Genomic DNA, 23,494 nt, shown 5'->3' on the forward strand with positions numbered 1-23,494 from the left:
AAGGAGAAGACAGGTGTCTAGGGAACCAGAAAAAAAGATGAAGAGTTTAATATTAGAAAGCGTGGTACAAATTACAAAATGCTAGGTAATTATTCTTTTCCCATGGATAATTTCTAGTAGTGACCCTCAGCTAGGGCATAATTACTACCTAATTACTAATATTTCCTTTCTCATACAAATCAAAAATTTAGGGTTAATGTGGCAAGTGCTCTTTAAAGCGAAAAGGTAAGTGTTACTTTCTTCTTGGCTCTAGTGAAGAAAATGCCTTTAAAACGCCTTATCTGCACTAATAGCAGACTTTTTCTTTCCTCTTTGATTCCTCTCAACTTAAGTCCTGAAATGTTTAATGTACATCCTTGAGCCTTCATCTATAAACTCTTCTGAGAATATAGAGAGCAAGTCCACGTTATTTCCTAAAATCCAGAGACTCAAGAGTTGAAATGCAATAAAGAGACCTATAAACGCTCTTCTAAGAAGCTTCTGAAATAGAACAGCTTCATCTCATCCCCTGCTTTGCCTCTCTGCAGTAAGTGGTGAGGGCATTTTCTCCCGCACCCAGCTGTGGTCTTCCACAGCAATATTTTCTTGAAGTTTTCCTCTCCTCTCTAACAACTCCCCAACTGAGGACTCTCCTCTGCCTCTGCGGGCCCGCGAAATGTTAACTTCTCCTGCATCCTCCACCACTTCCCAGGGTCTGCCTTTGTCCACCCTCGTCCCTCTGCTTCCTCTGTTCTCTCTCCCTTTCTTTCTTCTTTACTCTCCTTTCCTATTCCTTCAACTTTCTCATCTTCCCTTTTCCCCACCCCTCCTCTCCACACTTCTTCCTGGGAAATCTTACACCCTCCTGCGGTGCAGAGACTGCTCTTTGTTGACAGTGTTCCAATGGACAGACGTGCCTATCACAGCACTCCCTGGCTTCCAGTCCTGTGTTTCCTCCTCCTACACTCCAGGCATGTATGCGCTTTCTCAAATACCTTTCCTGCAGCCCCACCTTTGATGGCCTCGTGCTGCACCTTGAGGCGGTGGTAAAAGCAGGGGCAATGGATTCATGTAAATTGAACTTTCCATCCTGGCTCGGCCACGTGATTGCTGTGTGACTTTGTAAAAGATGTCACACCTATTTGAATCTGTTTCTTCTTATGTAAAATGGAATTAATAACTACTACTTCATAATTTTGTCAGGAAGCTAAAAACGATTATAACCTTGTAAAAAGCTGTCCATTAGGCGTCCGTTAAAATGGATTAAACATAATTCCATGTATGGCGGGTGGCTCCACATACTTCTTCCATCTCTTCAGGGATTCTAGAAAAGTTGGGTGCCTGATTTTCCCGTTGTATTTGGTTTTGAGGTTCTGCTATTAGTCAATGAGTGAACATGATATATTCATCTTTGTAGTAAGTAAAAAAAACAGCCCAAAGTTCTTCGTAGTAACTTCCTTTAAAACATAGATTTTAACGTCCTTTGAATCTGGGCTGGCCTTGAGACTCTATGACCAACAGAATGTGACAGAAGTGACATCGTGTGATTTCTGAGCCTAAGCCTCAACAGGTCTTGCAGCTTCCACCACTGCTCTCTCAGAACATGGTGCTGAGACCACCACACCGTCAAGAAGCCCTGGCAGTTGGTGGAAATGTTCTAATCTGATTTATGGTGATGGTTGCACTATAACATAGACTTATTAAAAATCATTAAAAATACTTGAAATAGATAAACTTTATGATATTTAAAATATACCTCAACTCAAGAACTTTGAGAAACTTTAAAATCAGTGTTATTTTAAGCATCAATAAATAATTTACACAATTATCTGCATAGATTATCCTTATTCTATTAATTTTTTTTTTTTTTTTTTTTGGTGAGGAGGATTAGCCCTGAGCTAACACCTGTTGCCAATCCTCCTCTTTTTGCTGAGGAAGATTGGCCCTGGGCTGACATCCGTGCCTATCTCCTCCTACTTTATATGTGGGATGCCTGCCACAGCATGGCTTGATAAGCAGTGTGCAGATCCACACCTGGGATCCGAACCTGTGAACCCAGGGCCACCAAAGCGGAGCACGCGAACTTAATCATTACACCACCTGGCCGGCCCCTTTATTCTACTAATTTTTAACCCTATATGGAACTCAGGTTATTTCCTTGAATTACGCAGCCCCATACACATATACACACATCTACAAACATTGAAACAAAGCACATGCATGGATATGACAGACTGCACTGAAGGTTTGGAAAAATAGAGAACTAAGTTCCTGTCAACAAAAGCAATTTACAGTAAAATATTAGATGTCCCTTTTCCTAAAATTCTTTCACTTTATCACTCTCTCTCTCTTCTTTTTTCTCTTTCTTCTTTTGTTCTCCCTACTTCCAAGTTTCTGTACTAGACGCCCTCACTAGACAGCGTGGTTTACTTCTCGGTTTCCTTATGTTTCATCATCTGAGGTCTTGGTCTTATTCCCAATGATGCTTCAAAATCTTTTCCTAACCAAAATCAATGTCTTCCTAAGGAGGAATTCCAGAGCTCTCTGTTAAGATTATTTATTATCATACTACTGTGTATATATATATCATCTTGTGCAATGGTATGAATTCTAATAAAATGTACCCTTCTCCCTGCATTCCACATCTTGTTTCACAATATGTCGATTCATCTACTAACTCAAGTTAGAAAATCTGGAATCATGCTTGACCCTTTCCTACATCTGCCCTCTAACTCCAATCTCTCTTCATATTTTTTTCTTCTCAGAAATACTTTAAGAATACATCCCCTTACCCACATCCCTGCACCAGATCTCAGTTCAAATCCTCTTCCTTTGTCACCAAGGTTAGCATAATTTCACCCAAAGTTTCCTTTCTGCCTCTAATTCATGTTTCTTCTAAGCAATGCTCCAGAGCAAGCGTTGTTAAACTATGCCACAAAGGCCAAATTTGGCACACCATCCATTTTTGAAAAAAATAAGTTTTATTGGAGCACAGCCAGGTCCATGCATTTGTGTATTGTCTAAGGCTGCTTTTGCATTTTAATGGTAGAATTGATTCATTGTGACAAAGATAATATGGTCCACAAAGTCTCAAATATTCACCATCTGGCTCTAAGAAAAAGTTTGCAGACCTCTGTTCTAGAATCTACCATGAAAATCTTTCCAAAATACAGGACATTTTGCATGATTCCATTATTGTTTTTAAAAGTAATATAGATTCCTACATAGATTAAAAAATGGGAGAATATACATTAATTTTTAATAGGTCTTACACATGGTGGAATTCTACTCATAAATTTCTATATCTTTATATTTTGTATAACAGCATGAAATAATATTTTATACAACAGCGTGGGTAATATACCTTATAATAACAATGAAAAACAAAGATTTGAAAACAACTTAAACCTACTTCTTTAAAACTTCCAATGACTATTTTTGTTTGCAAGAAAATGTCCTAATTCTTTAAAAAACATACAAGGCCTTCATAATTTGTCCAATCCTTTCTTTTCAGTGACTCATGCTTACTCCGCCTGATACTCTCTCACAGACTCTAGCTTGGTGGATCTCATTAATGGGCTTAAGAATTGTCGAAAATACAGATTCCTGAGCTCCCTTATTTAATACATTTAGGATAAGACTAGGAATTTACTTGTTTTTTTTTTCTTGAGGAAGCTTAACCCTGAGCTAACATCTGGTGCCAATCCTCCTCTTTTTGCTGAGGAAGACTGGCCCTGGGCTCACATCCGTGCCCATCTTCCTCTGCTTTATATGGGACGCCATCACAGCATGGCTTGATAAGCGGTCCGTAGGTCCGCGCCCAGGATCTGAAGCCTGGGCCTCCAGAGCGGAGCACGAGAACTTAACCACTACTCCACAGGGCTGGCCCCTGGGAATTTACATTTTTAATAAGCAGCCAGGCTAGTGGCTCATGGGTCACATTTTAACACAGTTTTACATTGTGAAATCAGATTTACTTAGGTTCCAATAGTCCTCACTCCAGTGGTCACTAGTTGTCTGACTTTGGGAAAATGACTTAAACTCACTAAAGCCCAGTCTTCTGTTCTGTGCAATGGGATCCCAAAAGTACTTGCCTCATTAAGTTTTTGTAAGGCTTAAAGGAGATGGTCAAAGATTGAACCCAGGGTCTGGCTCAGAGTAAATATTTGGTAAACGTGATCTATTTTCCTCTATATCTTCCTCATTATTACCAGTGATATCTTTACTTTAATTGTAAAATTCTCTTTGAGCCACAGTAATTTCCAGGCCACACCCCTGACCCACACTGTCACACCTCCTTGCCATCGCACGTGATTCCCTTCTTCCGTAATGTCCTTCTTCACCCTCAGCTCCTCTTTTGTTCGCTGGGTTAACTTCTACTCGCCCTCTAGGGACCAATTCCTGGGTCTTCTTCATGTGTCCTTCCCTTGACCTCCCTCACCAAGGCTAAATCCCTCTCTCCCAGCTGTCCCCCAGAATTCTTTGTGTGCACTACCAGTCTAGGACTCATGCCATTATATTGAATTTGTGTTCATGTTTGTGCGCCCAGAAGAGACTGTGACATCTTTGAGAGCAGGCATCACTCCAGTCTCTCTTTGCGTGATCAGTATTGTCACGACTGTGGCCACCATTTATCCTGGGCGCCCATGAGATAACCCTTGTATTAACAGCGAGTTCCTGATGCTTTGATGCTGGGACCTTGCAGACTCGAGAAACTGCCCCTCCCAGGGCTAGTGAAGTCCTGGAGACAGTGAATGAATTGCCTGTGAGCATGCCTCATGTGCAAAACTGACCGGTCCAGAGCTCAAACCCCCAACCACCCACCTCATGGAGCCCTTATTCTCCAGGACACTGCCCCTGCTCTAATCACCCAGGACCAGGTACCAGACACCTAGGGACAGCCCTTACCACCCAGAATGGGCGGAAATCATAGAACTGGCCAATCCTCAGCCTGCTTACCCTGCCTCGTCCATTCCTTCCCACAGACACCACAATAAAGCCTCTTGCCCACATTTTCCACTCACTCCCTCTGCCTCCTGACGACCCCTGTGCTTCCTCACGTGGGCCCTGTGGCGTGGGGTGCCCCCTCTTCTTGGGATCTGTGAGTATAAAAGACTGTCTTTTCAATGGTAGCTGTCTCTGGATCCTTTGGACTTGCAATACCTAAATAATAATATCTATCTATCTATATTTTTTAAAACATCATTTTATTTTATGTTTTTACCTTTTCACTCCCTTTATCCATTTTTCCTGCTTCCCACCCCCCACCCCACCAATCTGGTCTCTATCTATGAGCTTGGGATTTTTTTTAGATTTTACATATAAGAGAGATCATACTGTGTTTGTCTTTGTCTGACTTATTTCACTTAGTATGATGCCCTCGATGTCCATCTACGTTGTTGCAAATGGCAAGATTTTGTTCTTTTTTTATGGTTGGATAATATTCCATTGTGTATTTATGTACCACAATTTCTTTATCCATTCATCCATCAATGGACACTCAGGTTGTTTCTGTTTCTTGGTTATCTCCTGATCTCTTGGACTTGCTATACCTAAATAATAATAAAACATATTTTAAAACGGACCCTTAAATAATTTTTAAAAATCACTTAAAAATTCTTACTGTTGGGGCCGGCCCGGTGGCGCAAGCGGTTAAGTGCGCGCGCTCCGCTGCGGCGGCCCGGGGTTCGCTGGTTCGGATCCCGGGCGCGCACCGACCCACTGCTTGGTAAGCCATGCTGTGGCGGCGTCCCATATAAAGTGGAGGAAGATAGGCACCGATGTTAGCCCAGGGCCGTCTTCCTCAGCAAAAAAGGAGGAGGATTGGCGGATGTTAGCTCAGGGCTGATCTCCTCACAAAAAAAAAAAAAAAAAAAAAAATTCTTACTGTAGCCATGCGAGGTTGGTTTTTTATAGAGATGAGGAAACTCACATAGTGTTCAAGCTGTTCAAGTCACCCACCTGCCCATGCGCAGTGGCCGTAATTCAGATCCAGGTCTGTTGTCTGCAAACCCCGAGTTCTCTATTCTGGACCGCCTCTGAGGCCTCCGCAGTCACACACGGAGATTCTTTAAAGGATCCTTGAAAAATGGCTTATATACTTCTAAACGACTGCTAAAAACGAGTAAATTTTGAAATAACGAATGTAAATTCATTTGGGTAAAGCTAGCTTGGAATTAATGTAGAAATCATTAAAGCAAAAATAAAAAGGCAGTTTGATTCACTAGCTCTTAAGAAACGGGTCCTGTAGGTGAAAGAAGTCACACTGACGGAAGCCCACTTGGCGCTACACCCTAGGCATCTCCAGCCGCCAGCAGCAGAGGCTGTGCGCAGGGAGTCGGGGGTCAGAAGTAAGACCTTCCGGAGCCAGAGACAGGACAACAGTCCCAGGAAAGCCGGGAAGGAGGCTCCGTGGGGACACTCGGGGAGAGCCCCTGTGGGGCAGCCCCCCCCAGCTGGGGCGTCAGCGGCCGAGCCGCCGCGGCTCGGGGCTCGGGACCGGGCGCCCCCGCGGGCCCCGCGTTCCTGTCCGCGCGCGGAGGCGGGGCCGCGCGGGCCGCGCGCAGTGTCCGCGGTCTCCACCGGTTCAGCTTCTCGCTAATTTTGACCAGCGCCACTAGGTGGCAGCAGGAACCAAATAATCGCTCTCTGTGCCTGGTTTTTCTGGTTTTCAAGAGGATTTTTTACAAGAGTAGGAATCATTTTGGAGAAGACTAATGCCACCACCGCCGCCACAGAAATACAATCAAAAAAGAACAGTGTTTAAAGTGCATAATAACTAAACAACTAAAACAAACAACTTCTGACTCAGTCAGCATATTGCTACCTCAGCAAAATGTGCAATGACAGTAAGAACTTATTGAATCTGCTTCCCAATGAAATACGTTGTCACAGTGTCCAAATTCTCATTATTCACGGATTAAGTGTCTATGGGCTCCAGATGCATTCCTACAACGACCTGCGCGATATTTCCATGGATGTCTAAGTCCCTCACACTGAAACACAGAGCTCAGTTTCCCCTCCCCAAACATACTTCCCCAACTTCTGCCATCTCAGAAAATAAAAGCAATACGCCCCTCACTGCGTAGTCTGTCTAGGAGCCGCACTTTATTTCCCTCTTTTCCTCCCCTCTGCACACGATCCATCGGAAGTGCCTTGACCCCACCTCCAGAACACCCTGCAGGGGTTTCCGTTTATTTCCCTCTTCCCTGCTCCATTGCCCTCTTAGCCACCAGTGTCTTAGGGATGACTCCACAAGCCACGTGCCAGACTCTCCGCTTCTCTGCTTGCGCCCTGACTGGGCGTGAGGCATGCTCCACAGGTCAACCAGAGCAACAGTTTACAGTATAACACCCGTCGTGCCACTCTCTTACTTAAAACCCTCCAAAAGATTATCGGTGTCCCTAGAATAAAATCCAAAATCCATAACACGATCTTGCACCTCCCCCAGCGTGCACACCCCCTCCCTCGGTCCCAGCGGCACTGGGCTGCTCCCTCCCCTGTGCACGGCCCCTCATCCCTGCCCTGGAGTCTGGCCTGGCACCTCCCACCGCCTGCAATGCCCCGTCCCCTCCTCTGCCCACTGCTGCCCCTTCTCGCCGTTCCGCCCTCGGCTCATCCAAGCCTGACCCGCCCCGACCATCTCTAGAGCCTGCGGCGCCTTCCAGCACGTTAAGCTAGGTTGTTTCCATCTCCACACTCACCACTCTCTGAAGTATCTGGTCTGTCCATTTGTTTACTTATCGATTGTCTTCTCTCACTAGAAAGTGTCGTTTAGGCCAGGAATATCCTATACTTCAAGTCAAGAAGAACATCGAAGGTACCTACCACATATTTTAAAAGGTGTAAATAAATTAATTATGGACAAGATTGGCTCTTCCTTTGAAAACTGAAAGGCTAGACTGACACTGCACTGAGAAACAGGAACTCAGAACTGATCTCTGGGCTTCACTGAATCCAGTCCTTGAGAATAACTTGTCGTCCCTCTGCAAATCCTCTCATCACAAGCAAGTACCACTTTTAGTATTGAGTAAATTTCTCTCTCAATAACCATTTAATGACAAAATCATGTTGTGTATAATCTCTTAACAATAGCAACAGCAAGTAATATTTGAGTACGTGCTCTGGGCTAAGCCCTGGGCTATAACACTACATTTACAGCCTATTAATCCTTAGAAAACTCCTATGATTAGGGTACATGTTGTCATTTTCTTAACTATTATAGCCAATGGGGCAAATGAGAGTGAGGGTCGTTGCCAAACCTGCCGGGTTTGACGGCTGGTATGTGCTAGAGTCAGCCCTCAGCCCTCGCAGGTCGACCCCGGAGGATGTCCACTTAACTGCTTTGTTGCCTTACTGCTCATCTGAGGTTCCTGTGGCTGCTGTAACAAATTACCACAAACTTAGTGGTTTAAAATAATACAAACTTATTCTCTCACAGTTCTGGAAGTCAGAAATCTGAAACCAGTTTCACTGGGTTAAATCAAGGTATAGACAGAGCTGGTTCCTTCTGGAGTCTCTGAGGGAAGAACTTGTTCCCTTGCCTCCTGCAGCTTCTGGTTGTCGCCTGTGTTCTGTGACTCCCAAGTGCACCACTCTGGTCTCTGCTTCCATCGTCACATCACTGTCTCCTCGGACTCTGATTCTGCCTGCGTCCCTCCTCTGCAGACCCAGCGACTACATCGGTCTCCCAGGTAATTCAGCATCATCTCCTCATCTCAACACCCTTCACTTAATCACACCTGCAAAGGCTCTTTTGCCGTATAGACTTTCACAGGCTCCAGGAAGTAGATTGTGGATATATTTGGGAAAAGGGGCATTATTCAGCCTCCCATATCCGCACGCTAGCCAGTGGTAGGAAGGAGATGCCAGGCAGACCCGCTCACTACCTAAGTGACTCGTCTCTACACACCAGCCTCTGTCTACACCCAACTCAAGCTAATGCTTCAGCAAAATCACAGAATACAGAGCATCATGGACCTTTGGCATCACCCACGAGTAATTAATGCTGAGAATGCTAATGGTCTACTGTCTGTTGATAATAAACTTGCCTGCAAGTATGTAAGACTATTGAACCCTGCAAGGAATTAAACACAGAGAGTGAAGACTGAGTCCTACTGCATTCCCTGTCTGCCTCTTTTCTCTTCAGTTTGGGCTTCCTATTTAATAATCCCACTGACATTCTACGGATGATTTTTATTTAAAAGAGGAGAATGCTTTTTACAAGGTTCAAAAACTTTTCCCTAGTTCAGATATGACCTAAATGAATCAACTTGAAAGAGAATTGATGCTGGGTTTTATTAAACCGGCTCTTAGATGCTAGTTACAGAAAACAAGCAAAGATATTGACAAACAGTAGAATACTGTGTGAAGTGCCCAACAGCTTCTACAATTAAATTTGCAATTCACTTAGGATGTAAACCGTACAGAGAAGACTTGAATACATCAGCAGGGCTGTGAGATGATGCCTTTACTTTCCTTCACTTCTGGCCTCTCAGTTACAAAGGCTTCTTGAAAGAGGTTGTGATGGAGCGTGATTCTCGTGTCACTGCTCAGCACGACTGACAACAGGAGCTTCCATCTCAGCTTCCATCTCATCCCATCCCTGGAGGCAGAACAACTCTCCGAGTCCTAAGTGGCTCCGTGAGAGGCAGAGTTTAAGCTCAGGACCTGCAGTCAAGATCAAATTGTCTCTCATGACACATTTTTAAAAGCCACTACAACGGAAAGTTTCTATTCATTTCTCTTTTGCAAAGAGATGAAAATATATGATACTACTAGAAGAAATGGTCATTTTGCTATAAAGCAATTGTTTGTGGCAGGATATGCGATCATTTAGTAAGAAAACAAGTCCTGTTGCAAACATTGTTGAAAAATGCTTTATTCTATGCTCCTTTACAGGAGACTGAAATAGCAGAGTTGCATAGTAAAGGCTCTGTGAAGTCCTGCGATAACGGAGCATCCTGTTTAACCCAGCATTTGTGGCCACTGCCTCCTGTCTCTGCACTTTGCCTATCCCCACCCTGTGGGAGGATGCTCTGTGGGGCACCCTGTGTGAAACACCACACTAAAGTGTTTTTGTGGATGAAGTCGCTCAGGTATCACAGGAACGGTGACATGAACAAAATGGTGCTTCTGAGAGGAAAGGGACTAAGGAATACTGATCAGAGAATTCAGAAACTGAGAGTTTTAAGAATAGAGCAAAACTAGATCAGATAAAATTCTAACAAGTGGATTAGATGCTCCTTGAGAGCAAAAGCAGCATTTCTTCTCCAATTTTTAAAATTCCTAAAATATATCCGCTTATTCCATTAAAACAATGACTAGATTTTTACATCAATACTCCCTGAATGTGTCATTTTACAGTGATTTCAAGCTGCATCCAGCATGAGATTCCTGGTTCTCCCTTGAATATATTTGTATATTTGGTAGAAAACCGGATACCCTCTCTAAAAATATAGTTTACGGAGGGTAAAAGTGTGTCTCTGGAATCAGACGCCTTGAGTTCCAGTACTAGTTCTACTAGTTCTACTAGTTACTAGTAATGTGATCTTGGACACATCTCTTAACTTGGTCATGCCTTCAGCTTCCTTATTTATAAAGTGGGAATACTAATAGAATATATAATTTCAGAGAGTTGTGGAAATTCAGAAAGATGTGAAAAGATGTGTGCCTGGAATAGTGGAGTACTCAACAAAGGTTAAATACCACTTATGCCCAGGCAAGCGGGGTCCCTGCCCTAAACCCGGTGCAGAGACCTCATTCTGTCCGACCTTTGACTGTCATCCCTTCTCACAGGTCAAGGGGACCACAGGGACACTTGAAGTTCCTCGGAACCCAGAATTCCTTGTCAAATGAAGTGATTGCTAAAGAGTGTTTCGTGGAACACTAGTCCCATGAAATTCTCTTTAAAGGAGCTCCACGGCCATATAAATTTAGGAAACATTGTACATTGTATCTACTTTCCTAGAAAGTGAACATGTTGAAAATAAGCCAGATTAACTTTAATCCAATTTTCCAAGGTCTGTTTGAATACAAAAATTCCTCCACCCCACCGCTCAGTAGTAATGATAAATACCCAACAAAACTAGTGTGGAAAGTACTTTGGCAAAGGATGGTGTGGTAGAATGAACACAGACTTGAGAGTCCGACAGACTTAGGCTGAAGTGTTGACTTTGCTGCTTGCTAATTGCTTGACTCTGTATGAATTACTGCACCTCGGTGAGCTTAAATTTTCGTTGGGGTCTCTGAGGCAGTCTATGGTAAATAGTATCCCTCTTCTCTGCCCAGGTTTTGAAGAAGTTGAAAAATAAATTAAATATCAATATGGAGGCCCTCATATGACCTTTATTACTAACAGAGGTCAGTTTTAGAACGTGGCTGAAGGTCAGTTAATCCTGGTGACTTGTTAATACAGAGGCACCTTTTCTAAAGAGGAAGAAAGGAGGAGATGAGTCCGTGATGTCCAGATATGTACCAATCAGGTAAGTCCCTCTGTGTCTTGGGGGGCTGAGGGATGGAAGTGATGGGGAGAAGCCAGAAGTGCCGCACCAGTGAAATTTCCTCTAACTAAAGAGAAAACCATCCCCTCCCAACAATGCTATCCCGTGTCTCATAAATGTCCACACGAAAACCACGTTGTCTACACACAAACCTGAGCATGATTGTTTATAGCAGCCTTATTCAGAATAGCCCGAAACTGGAAGCATACCAGATGTCCTTCAGCAGGTGTGGCCCGTCCATGCAATGGAATAGTATTCAGTGATAACGAGAAATGAACTAATAAGCCATGGAAAGACATGGAGGAAACTTAAATGCAAATTGCTAGGTGAAAGAAGCCAGTCTGAAAGCCTATATGCTGTATGGTTCCAACTATGTGGCATTCTGGAAAAGAAAAACTATAGAGAAAGTAAGAAGATCGGTGGTTGTCAGGGGTTTCAGTTGGAGGAAGGGGAGGGATAAATAAATAAAGCTCAGGAGATCATTAGGGTGGGGAAGTTATTCTGTATGACACTGTGATGGTAGATACATGACATCATGCATTTGTCAAAACCCATAGCACTGTACAATGCAAGAATAAACCTCAATGTAAATAACAGAATTTAGTTAATAACAATGTTTTGGTACCAGTTCATTAATTGTAACTAATGCAAGAAGTTAATAAATTAATAATAAGGGAACCTGTTTGTGCCTGTGGGAAGGGGTTTGGGAATGGGGGTAGGGTGGGTATATGGAACTCTCCGTACCATCTGCTCAGTTTTCCTATGAATCTAAAAGTGTACTAAGATAAAATCTATTAATTATTAATATGAGAATAAATAATATTTAAAAAACAAAAATAAGATTAATACCTAATTTATATGATTGCTCAAATGATTGAACTAAAGTGTATACTGTGTACATTCTTTACTATAATAATTAATGTTCATAGCAGCCCCATTGAATCTATCCATCTCATTAAGAACTTACTTTCTACTTTCTGGATTCAGATTACAATTAGTATTTTCAATCTCTGCCTAATTGGGCTTTTCCCCAAAGACGCAATCTCACAGGATGGAGTGTAACACAGTCAAGCTCAAATGTTTCCTCTCGTCTTCCTGAGATCTGCTATGAGAAAAAAGATTCCTAGCCAAGACTGAGCACGAGGTGTTAGAATCGATGCATAAAGGGGCTGGCACATGCTGACAGCACAGAAGGGGTGTGGTGGAATCAAATGGGCAGTTTGTTATCGACCTGTGAAATGGGTTTATACTCATCTGCTTGAGGCAGAAATTGTAGTTTGATCAGCAGATCTCAGAAGGTGGAAGGAAATTCAGAGACCAGGTCTGTATCCAGTTGCTTCAGTCTATCTCCAGAGATCAAATCACCATGCTGTCTGTTTATACAACCAGCTGTGTTGTACTGATTCTTATCAAGAAAGGCTAAGCACTGAGCGACTGGGAGGCCCATACAAAAGCAATCCACCAATCCTCTTAAGAGAAATCATTAAAAGCCACTTATATTAGTTTTCTATTGCTATGTAACAAATTACCACAAATTTGGCAGCTTAAAACTATACCCATTTAACAACGCCACAGTTTTATCGGTCAGAGTTTGGTAGGCTTAGCTCGTTTCTCCACTTCAAGTCTTACAAAGCCAACATCAAGATGTCTGCAGGGCTCACTCCCTTCTGGAGGTTCTAGAGGTCAGTCCACTTCCCTGATCATTTAAGTTGCCGGCAGAATTCAGCTCCAGGCAGTTGTACAATTGAGGTCCCATTTCCTTGCTGGCTGTCATCCAGGGGTCGTTCTCAGCATCTAGAAGCTGCCTGCCTTCCTTGGCTTGTCGCCCCTTTGTCTTCAAAGCCAGCACGGTGGGTCATGGTGGGTCAAGTCCCTCTCATACTTGGAATGGTTAGTCTTTCTTCTTCCATTTCATCTCTCTCGCTCACTGATTCCTCTGCCTCCCTCCTCCGCTTTTAAGGGCCATTTGATTACACTGGGCCCAACCAGAAAGCGGAGTATAACCTCCACGTTTAAGCTTAGCTGATTAGCAGCCTTAAAATTCCTTTTGACATGCAATAAAATATATTCGCAGGCTTCACCTCAGGGGGCAAAACGTCCTGGGGGCCAAAATCCTGCCCACCACACCAATCTTGCTTTATATTTAAAACATAGAATTGGAACTTCAGTACACACTGCTTACACACTAATTAATTTTCACTGGCTTTTTCATTTAACACATATCACTGTTGGGGGACAATCCATTGACTGAAGAAGGAAAGACTTGTACAAAGTGGTATTTGTTTAAGGTGTGCCTTGTCCCTCAAAAGAAGTCAAAGAAAGAAGTCTCATTACAATGGAGCCGTTGCTTAGGAGAGACTCAGGCCCTGTGAAGGGGACTGCCCTGGACTCCTCCCCACGTGTGCCCCTCACCCCACACACACCTACACCTATTTTCTCTGAGCTTTCAAGTCCCCTACTGACTTCCTGGTACAAGGAGTTAATTTTTCAGCTGTGGGCCTGGTCTACCAAACTGGTTTGTAAACAAGCAGGCATTATCTGCCTTGAATTTCTTTGAATCCTTAGGAGCAAATGCTCCAAAATATGAACAGGATCATACAAATACAGTAAACTATAAAGAGACACACCAAAGTACAAACTCATCATCTACAAACAAAGGAATCAAAAAGTGGCCACTAAAATCGAGGGAAGTTAAGGAAATTAACGGGGAGAGGCATCCTGGATGACTGGCTATATGACCTGAGATGTAGCACCCTGACTTTTGATAATTGGCTTTCTCATTTCTGATGAGAACTGGAGATGCTAAGGTTCTTTTCCTGCTTTCTCACTCTGAGATTGTAGTATCTCTACAACAGCACTTTTATTATCCATCTCCTGTTAGGGCACAGAGTTAACACCTTTAGGACTGTCAACCAGGTGCTCCCTGATCGGTGATTATGCCGGGGCTGTGGGAGAAATGAAGTTACCGAGCCAGCCCTAAAGCATCTCAGGTTGGAAAGGAGAAAAGGGTAATAACTCGCTGACCACAATACAAAGGACTGTTTGGGGTTGACATGTCACAAGAGGTGATCCTGAGACAGTTATGCAAATAGCTGCCAAATCCACTGAGATCTGACAGTCACCAGAGAAAAGCGTCACCATGAAAAACAGCTATAAGGAGAGAGAATGAACCTTATCTCAATGCAGGAAGTTTCTGAAACTCTCTGAAAAGATTTGACCTTCCACACCTTCTTTGGAGATTTGGTACACTCTTGAAGACCGGTGGGCCCATTGTGCTGATGGGACCATTCCATGCTGGTTTGCTTACTCAACCTGAGTGCCTTAAAATAGGCACCATAGCTATAAATTGATTCTGTCATTTGGTGGGCCCATGGCTGCAGGACATTTGAGACAATGACATGAGCATAATGAATATTTTCTTTATACTTAGTTAAAAATATTAACTAAGATGAATGTGGCTCATAATGCTGCACATTCTGAACTGAATACTCAAAAATTAAGACCAACAAAGATTCTGTGATGTTCATACAGAAAATCAATGCTTATTGAATTTTCTCTCTTAACAAAGTAAAACCTTCTAGTGCCATGCTCCAAGGCACCAGAAGAAGGCAGAAGATGCACATGGTTGAAAATATCCAACAGGTCTGGATTCTGTTACATAAAGTAGCCTTTTAGACAATATCTTACTTGCATTTTGCTGAACCTAAATCGAGTGTGTTCGTCTTCATTCAGAATTTTTCTTAACAAAATAATGAAAATACATAGGTGGGTTTCAGTTGTACATATAGTGATGATTCTAAATTCTTATGATTCCACACACTGAGGAATACTATAAATTGAATCTTTAGTTATAAAATAATATCACATGGTTGTTAAGTGCTTCTGTGAATGGTGACTTTTCTAAGTGCTGACAAGCTTGCTATGGTAAGCAGAGCTGTAAGATGGTCCCCAAGACTTCCCACTCCCTGGTGTGCACATCCTGCATGATCTCATGGATCATAAATCTGGTGGATTTTACTCTTGTGCTCAGGTTATGTTATACGGATGGCTGACTTTAAGACTGGGAGATTTTCTGGGTAAACGAGCTAAATCACATGAGCCCTTTAAAAGCAGAAAGTTTTCCCTGGCTGGTAACTGAAGGAAGTCAAAAGTTTGAAGCATGAGAAGTATTTGATGTACTGTTGCTGGCTTAAAGATGGAGCATCAAGAAGTATGGCGGCCTGTAGATGCTGAGAGTGGTCCCCAGCTGACAGTCAGCACTACAACTACAAGGCACTGAATTCTACAGGCAAGAATGAGCTTGGAAGTAGATTTTTCCCTGGAGCCTCTAGACACTAACTTAGTTTGACGTATGCTTTGATTTTAGCCTTGTGATACCCAAGGCAGAGAACCAACTCATGCCATGCCATACCTCTAACCTACAAAAACTGTGAGATAATAACTAGGTTTGCAGGTGCTAAATTTTTGGTAGTTTGTTATGCAGCAATAAAATTTATATAAATTAATTCATTTAATTCTCAAAAAAAACATATGAAATATCAACTATTGTCCTTATTTCTATTTTTTCCAGTTTTAGAGGTATAATTGACAAAACTTGTATATATTAAAGGTTTACAACATGATGATTTGATATACGTGTACATCATCAAATGATTACCACAATCAAGCTAATTAACACCTCACATAGTTACCATTTTTTTAATGTGGTGAGAACACTTAATATCTACTCTCTTAGCAACTTTCAAGTATATAGCACAGTGTTATTAACTACAGTGACCATGCTGGACATTAGATCCCCAGAACTTATTCATCTGGTAACTGAAAATCTGTACCCTTTGACCAACATTTCCCAATTCTCACCCCCCATCCCCCACACCTTCCCTAGGCCCTGGCAACCACCATTCAACTCTCTGCTTCTGTGAGCTCAACTTTTTTGGATTCCACATATAAGTGAGGTCATACAGTATTTGTCTTTTTCTGTCTGGCTTATTTCACTTAGCCTAATGTCCTTCAAGTTCATCCACGTTGTTGCAGATGGTTTTCCTTCTTCTGCGGCTAAATAATATTCCATTGTGTGTGTGTGTGTGTATGCTATTGCTCCATCTGATACTGAGTAGGAAAGATTTTCTTGTTCATCTTCCCTCTAGACCTTTCTGTTAGGTACTAGATCTTCTCCTGTTGTATTTCTAGCACCGGGCACATTGTCTGGCATGTGATAGGATCGTACTAACTCTCAGTTAATTCTCTTCTTTGTCATTTAAATAATAACAAGGGAATCTTGAGAAATAAAGTCAGATAGTATCTCAGGACCTGTTGAATTTTTGATCATGTTGTAAGGATAAGAGCATTTCCACTGGCATAATTTCTTCTATTTCCTGGACTCTAATGCTACACTCAAAAGGCCGGCCAGACTCTGGTAGGAGCCCCTTCCAGCCCTCTGGTGAATACCCATCCCTAAATTAAGCACAATACAGGCTGTGCCTGTAAACAATTAGATTAATCTAAAAGTAAAAGTGATTATCCAATTAAAATGAAAAAGGGAAGACAATTTAGAATGCGCTCGCTTCTAATGAGTAAGAGAAAAGAACTATGACGTTATGGAGCAGGTGTTGAGAGAGAAGGGGAGAGGGAGAGGGACAAGGGGGATGTATTTATTTAACGAAGACCTGGGGACCAGCAGGTACCAGTCAGAAGGCAGAGCTGACAGCATCTCAGGGCCTTGTTGACTTTACCTCCAGACAGTCTTGGATTCTTGGTGAAGAAAGACTGTAGGGCCTGCTGATGAGAATTCGTGCCTATCTCTATCAATAAGAGTGAAGAGTCTATCAGTACATATTTTATAAGGCTCCCTTCCTGGGAAATTTTCAGATGCCACAAACAGTCAAAGAGGTATCATAATTTTCTTTAAGTCATTTTTTCTGCTTCTGTAAAATTTCGATCAGTGGTCCCATTTCACCACACAAAGATAAGCAGAGGCATGATTTCTAGCCACAACGGATTTGAGTGGCCTCAGGGTTTTGCTTGAAAGCCAGGAAGAGAGGCCTCACCAGAAATCAACCCTGCCGGCTCCTTGATCTTGGACTTCGACCCTCTAGAACTGTGCAAAAATTGATTTTTGTTGCCTAAGCCCTTCAATGTGTGGTATTCTGTTATGGCAGCCTGAGCTGACTCATGCAAAGATCTTTGTGGTAGCAAAAACTCAGTTCAGTGAAGAAACTGTGTAATCAGCTCTATCTTCTCATGTAAAATGATTCAAGGTGACTGGTCTCCTCTGTCTGCTTCATTTCCTAGGTTGGGATCAGACAGACACTGCCAGGACCCCCTTACTTGCTCAGCTCAGCGCTGGGGCCACAAAGTACCTGGGGAATTAAGCGTGAAGCCAGGGGGACATACGGGAGAGAGCCACTCTGCCTCGTATGTGACGTGTGAATCCAAACCTGTCCGTGGAAAGGGAAAGGCAATCTCTTCAGGTAGTTGGGTCTCAGGGAAAGGCATAGCTGTGATCTGAAATCTCTGAATCATGACCATGGCCTTGAATGCTAAAAACCTAAGTGAGAGAGAGACCCAAATGATATTTCAGGCCTATGAGCACTCTATATTGGTAGCTGAAATTAGGCAACCAGCTGTAGCCTGGTCTCCTAGCCAACTGGAAGAGACAGCATGGAAGGCACGGGAATGTGTTTTATTAAATAGGTAAGTCAAACAGGCTGACACAGACCTCTTTCCCCCTGGAACCCTAGTCTCCAAGACAGAATTCCAAGATGGGAGGATGCACCCCTTCAAGTAGGAGACCCCAGGCTCCTCTTACTGTACCAACCGCCTGAGGGAAGACAGACCAAGAGTTTGATGGTCCGAAAAGAAGTGTCAAAAGAAGAATCAGGTGGACCATTCTTCATGGTCACACAAGACTTTTTACCTTTCTCCACCTCACCTTGTCTATGAAAGGCTTAATGTTTTAGCCCTGTGACACAGTTGTAGCACAGCTTCTTGTCGTTGATGTGAGCGGTTAGGGCTTTAACATGAATTAGAGTACACTTCAACACTGTGCCCTCGTGAAATAGTAATACTGTGATTGAAATGGCCCAGTCCCCCACCTGCCACGGTTGTGCTGGCCATTTTCCACATGTTCTCTTACATAAGCTTTACAGAAGCCGAGGATATTGTAGCTATCTTTGCATCCTAATATCCATTCATTCTGACCCTGTTTAACAAATCTCCATTTCCTACTGGAGAGCCATCCTTTCTCCACCTTGTTAATTAACTTCTGGTGGGTTGACAGTAAGAGTGAAGCACGTGACAAGTCTGCGCCAATCAGCAGTTTAAAAACAATATGAATGACAACGGCATTTTCCCTGGAACTTCTCAGAAACATTCCTATTTTCCTCTGTTCCTGAACTGGGATATATCCCTGGTAGCTGCTAGTTTTGGCATCTTAAGAGAGCAAAATGCTTAAGATGGAGCTGAAAAAAAGAAAAAAGGTACAGCGAAGCTATAAAAAATAGTGGTAGAAATTGAATCTAGGTGATATTGTTTGAGTTTTTAATTTACTTATATTTTTGTGAGGAAGATCAGCCCTGAGCTAACATCCACGCCAATCCTCCTCTTTTTGCTGAGGAAGACCGGCCCTGGGCTAACATCCGTGCAGATCTTCCTCCACCTTATGTGGGACGCCGCCACAGCATGGCCTGACAAGAGGTGCGTCGGTGGGTCGGTGGGCTCCCGGGATCGGAACTCTGGCCGCCAGCAGTGGAGTGCGTGCACTCAACCGCTACGCCATGGGGCTGGCCCCCAGGTGATATTGTTTGAACCCTGGATCAAGCAGGATCAAGCCTCATCTGAAGCCAACACCCACCTTTGATCTGTTCAGTTATATAAAATAACATAAAAATTTTCAGCTTAAGCCAGGTTAGACCAGGTTTTCTGTCATCTGTAACAGAATCCTCACTATTGCATTTCATTTTACACATAAGCCCTTGAATCTTAGAGAAGGTAAGTAATTTAACCTAAAGCAATACTGTTACCAAATAAATGAAATGTTAAGCCCTATATCCAAACATTTGGAGAATTTGATTGCAAAATTCTCTCTGTCTGAGCTGAAGATAATTTACCATCAACTTGTTCAGGGAATCTGTCAAAAGAAACACACTTTGAAGGACGTTGGTCTGACATCTCTCCTTGCCGTTTTTCACTCAGCAAGTACATGTCAAAGTTGGATTCCGTCACAGGTCTGAGCTAGAGCTCTATGGCCTACACCCTATGGGATTGTTTCATGCAGCAGAAGCAATAAAAGATAATGTTCTATCTGCCATGGAGAACCTGATTGTTTCTCAGTGGAACCAAGATAAGAACAGATGACACAGGGAGCGAGAAGTTAGCAGTGTTCTATGACTAAGATTTGCAGGCCTGAAACAAACTAAGATAAAGTAGGCCAATGCCACTAGGAAGCATTGGAAGGGACTGGGCTATCGGAAGAATCTGGGCCTTGGTCAGAGATAGTGAAAAGGACAAGGCCAATGACATATTTGGGTACATACATGTATTACTAAACTATTTTTCCCCAAAATATGTTCCCTGCGGTACTACTATCAGAGATGCCCTCTAAATATAGTCTTGGTTGTAACCAACAGATGCTTGAATCTGGTAAAAGGAGAAAAGGACGGCACTGGAAGGATAGTGGCTAGCTCCTCAGTTGACGGTAGGTAGAGCACGAGCCTGGGTTGCCGGCAGGATCCAGTGCAGCCGGGAACACAGAAGCAGCCTGGTTAGAGAGAAACCACTCCCTGCCACCAGACGATAATCACCACTAGCACAATGCACTGGTCATGGGGTGTCGCCACCACTCCAGCGGTGACTTCCAGACTGTCCCTCTGCTTTCTTTCATCACTGGTTCCAGACTAAAGCTCCTTCTTCCGCAGGACAATCCTATGGGCCAAGCGTAGGTCGCTTTTTAAAATTCTAGCTGCCTTGTTTCAGGGAAAACAAATGTCTGGTCTTTTTGGCTTCTGTGGTGTAAGGCGGAACCCTGAGCCGTGTAAAGACTCACTCCAAATCAGAACCTTCAAACATAAAAGTCAGCAAATGAATAAGCAACAAATATCTACGTCACTCTGTAAAATGCTCAAAACAAAAGAAGACGACAATGGAGAGAACTGATACTATGATTTCCTCTTAGAGACTCACGATTCTCTGTATGTGCTAAAGTCTCTGAGAATTCTTACAACAAAACACATGAACAAACTCAAATCCTCAACTTTATTTGACTGTGGTGCCTTTTAATTATAGAATAACCTCATACACTGACTATTTTTCCTCAGGTTGAAGTTTGAGAACTGTTGCCTTGAGCCCTCTGCAGACCTTTATCTCTGTCCTCTCCTAGCTTTCTATAGACATAGCTGGAGGTGGCATCTTAGAAGCTGAAACCAAACAGCCTTATTTTTCCCTTTCAACCAGGATTATATCTAATACAGAGTCCTTTAGAAGTCATTTACAGAACTTAAGTCCTAGATCAGAGTTTACAAAATAAAAGACACTAATGAAAGCCCAGGGACTTCTGGTCTTAAGTTGAGATGCTAAAGGAATTCCAAGAAGTCAAGGAACACAAGTACGAGGGCCAAACATCACGGTGAGTAAGTGGCATCCTTTCCCAGGGTGAGAGGAGACTCCAACCTGCAGTGACATTCATGCGCTCCTCAACTCTGTCATGGACCACTCAAGTCCAGGCCACGGACATTTTCCTTTTCCCTGGAACACTCTTATTTCTGCTTTTTCTGGCTGACTTCTTCTCTTCTTTCAAGTATCAGTTTAAACAGCTCTTCCTTGTGGAAGCCTTTCTCTGTCTTACCTTGCAAACCTCTTTCTTCACCAACTAAATTAGGCGTCACTGTTGTGGGCTCCCACGACACCTTGGAAGTTCTTTCCCACTTAAATACCTCTCCTAATGTGATTGTTCATTTAATTGTGATGAATTATAAAAGAAAGCAAGCAATGGATCTATTTTCTTCCTTTCTTAGGATGAATCTCTCTGGATCTCACCCACCACATAATAAGGTAGATGATATTCATTTCCTACCACACGAGGGCAGGTGTATTAGTTTCCCAGGGCTGCTGTGACAAAGCACCACAATTTGGTGACTTACAACTTCAGAAAGTTCTTCTCTCGCAGTTCTGGAGGCTGGAAGTCTGAAATCGAGGTGTTGGCCGAGGGCCATGCTCCCTCCACAGCCTCGGGACAGGAAATGTCTTTGCCTCTTTTGACTTCTGGTAGCTCCAGATGTTCCTGGACTTGCAGCCCTCTGGAGTCACATGGTGTTCCCCTTATGTACACCTGTCTGTGTCTCTGTTTTCCCTTCTTATATGGACACCAGTGATATTGAATTAGGGCCCACCCCAGTAATCTCATCTTAACGTGATTACATCTGCAAAGACCCTATTTCCAAAGAAGGTCACGTTCACAGGTACTGGGGGTGAGGATTGCAACATGTCGTTGTGGGGACATAATTCAGCCCATAGCATAGAGTTCATGTTTACCTGATGCATCCATAGCCCCCTCCTAAGAATGTTAAGGCACAGCACATAATAAGTGGGTGCTTTCTCTCTGTCTTTCTGTAGATAGACAGACAGACAAGAGTGTGTGTGTGTGTGTGTATGTATACTAAACAGGTCAACATTTGAAAGAAGACTTATGTGTTTTCTAATTGCTATGCTCTTCTCCAGGAGGGCTGGGATTAAAAGAGGAATGGCTGGAAGGAATACAAAGACAAATCTTCTAAAAATCCCTACTCTTGAGGAAAGGTTAAGGGAGATAAATTGTTTTTCTTAGAACTCAAAGAGATGGGGATGCAGAATAAACTTGGGTTTAACTTCAACCTGATATAGTAATCAGCTTGGTCAGATGAATCCATGAAAAGAGAGAGGATCAGAAACAATCTTGCCATTATTTCCGGAGCAAGAACATGCATTCATATCTTTCTCCTTCTTTATCTTTCCTCACCCTCTTCCACTTTTCCTTCTCCTTTTGTCTTTTTTCCAATTTCCCTACAACCCCAACTGAAATTGAAAGTGTTTCCTCTACCTACCTATTTCTTTTTTGCAGGGAATCATTTACGCCTCCCTGTCTCCTATCTGGCTTAATCAATGTTTTTCAATCCTGGCTGAGCATTAGAATTATCTGGAAGATTTTCTAAAATATAAATGCTATGGCCATACCCATGGAGCTTCTGTTCCAATATCTGTGATTCTATTGCAGGATTAGGATGAGATCCACTGGCTTTCTAATGCAAGAAAGGCACATTCAAGATGGCAGCTCCAGCATTAACTCCTTCAAGTGTGAAATTCTGAAAGCTAAATAATTTATTTAATAAACATGTTTGAGCATTTAGTGTTTTCTCTACCCTTCAAGTTTGGGTTGTCTTCCTCCCTGTAAAATGTATTAGCCTTCTACTATATGACCTGAGTATTTTGATCACCTCCAACCTACTCCCGCCCACTCTCCAGACTTCTACTTCTGTCTTACCTAACAGATAGACTGTGCTCCTGGAGGATGGAGACTGCTTCTTGGATCTCTGTAGCCCAGTTACCTACCACAGGGATCAGCACACAGTGTGCCCTTAATGCATTTAGTTAAATGAGGAATTGCTTCTATAGTTTGAGTTTTCAGGAAAGGGCAAATTTCTCCTCCTCTCAACATCTCAGACTGGCTTCAGCCCTAGACCAATCTAAGGCAAAACGATGGCCAAATTTCTGGCTGCATTTCCCATGCCAACTTAAAAAAAATGATTTTCCTTTGATTTCAGCTCCTGATTGAGAGACTATGAGGTAACAGAAAGTTCCTTTCTCCTTTATGAAAAAAAAAACGTGATCCTAATGCCCAGGAGGGAGCCGAGGCTCTATTTTTATACCTCCTCTGAATTACCCGTTTACTGTTGGTTCTGTTTTGCATTTCCAGGCTCTGACAGAGCAGGCTCCGTCTTTCAGAACTGACTGTTCTGCGAGATCATTTAAAAAGTAGCTTTATT

At 42.8% G+C, this 23,494-nt stretch overlaps 1 pseudogene; it reads right to left on the bottom strand.

Annotated features, from left to right (window-relative positions):
- Positions 1–7,621, bottom strand: part of LOC131409166 (serine/threonine-protein kinase MARK2-like) — a 28,891-nt pseudogene extending 21,270 nt beyond the window's left edge.
- Positions 7,622–23,494: the final 15,873 nt, after the last annotated feature.

Source organism: Diceros bicornis, chromosome 7 (genome assembly GCF_020826845.1).
Source record: "Diceros bicornis minor isolate mBicDic1 chromosome 7, mDicBic1.mat.cur, whole genome shotgun sequence".
Lineage (NCBI taxonomy): Eukaryota > Metazoa > Chordata > Mammalia > Perissodactyla > Rhinocerotidae > Diceros > Diceros bicornis.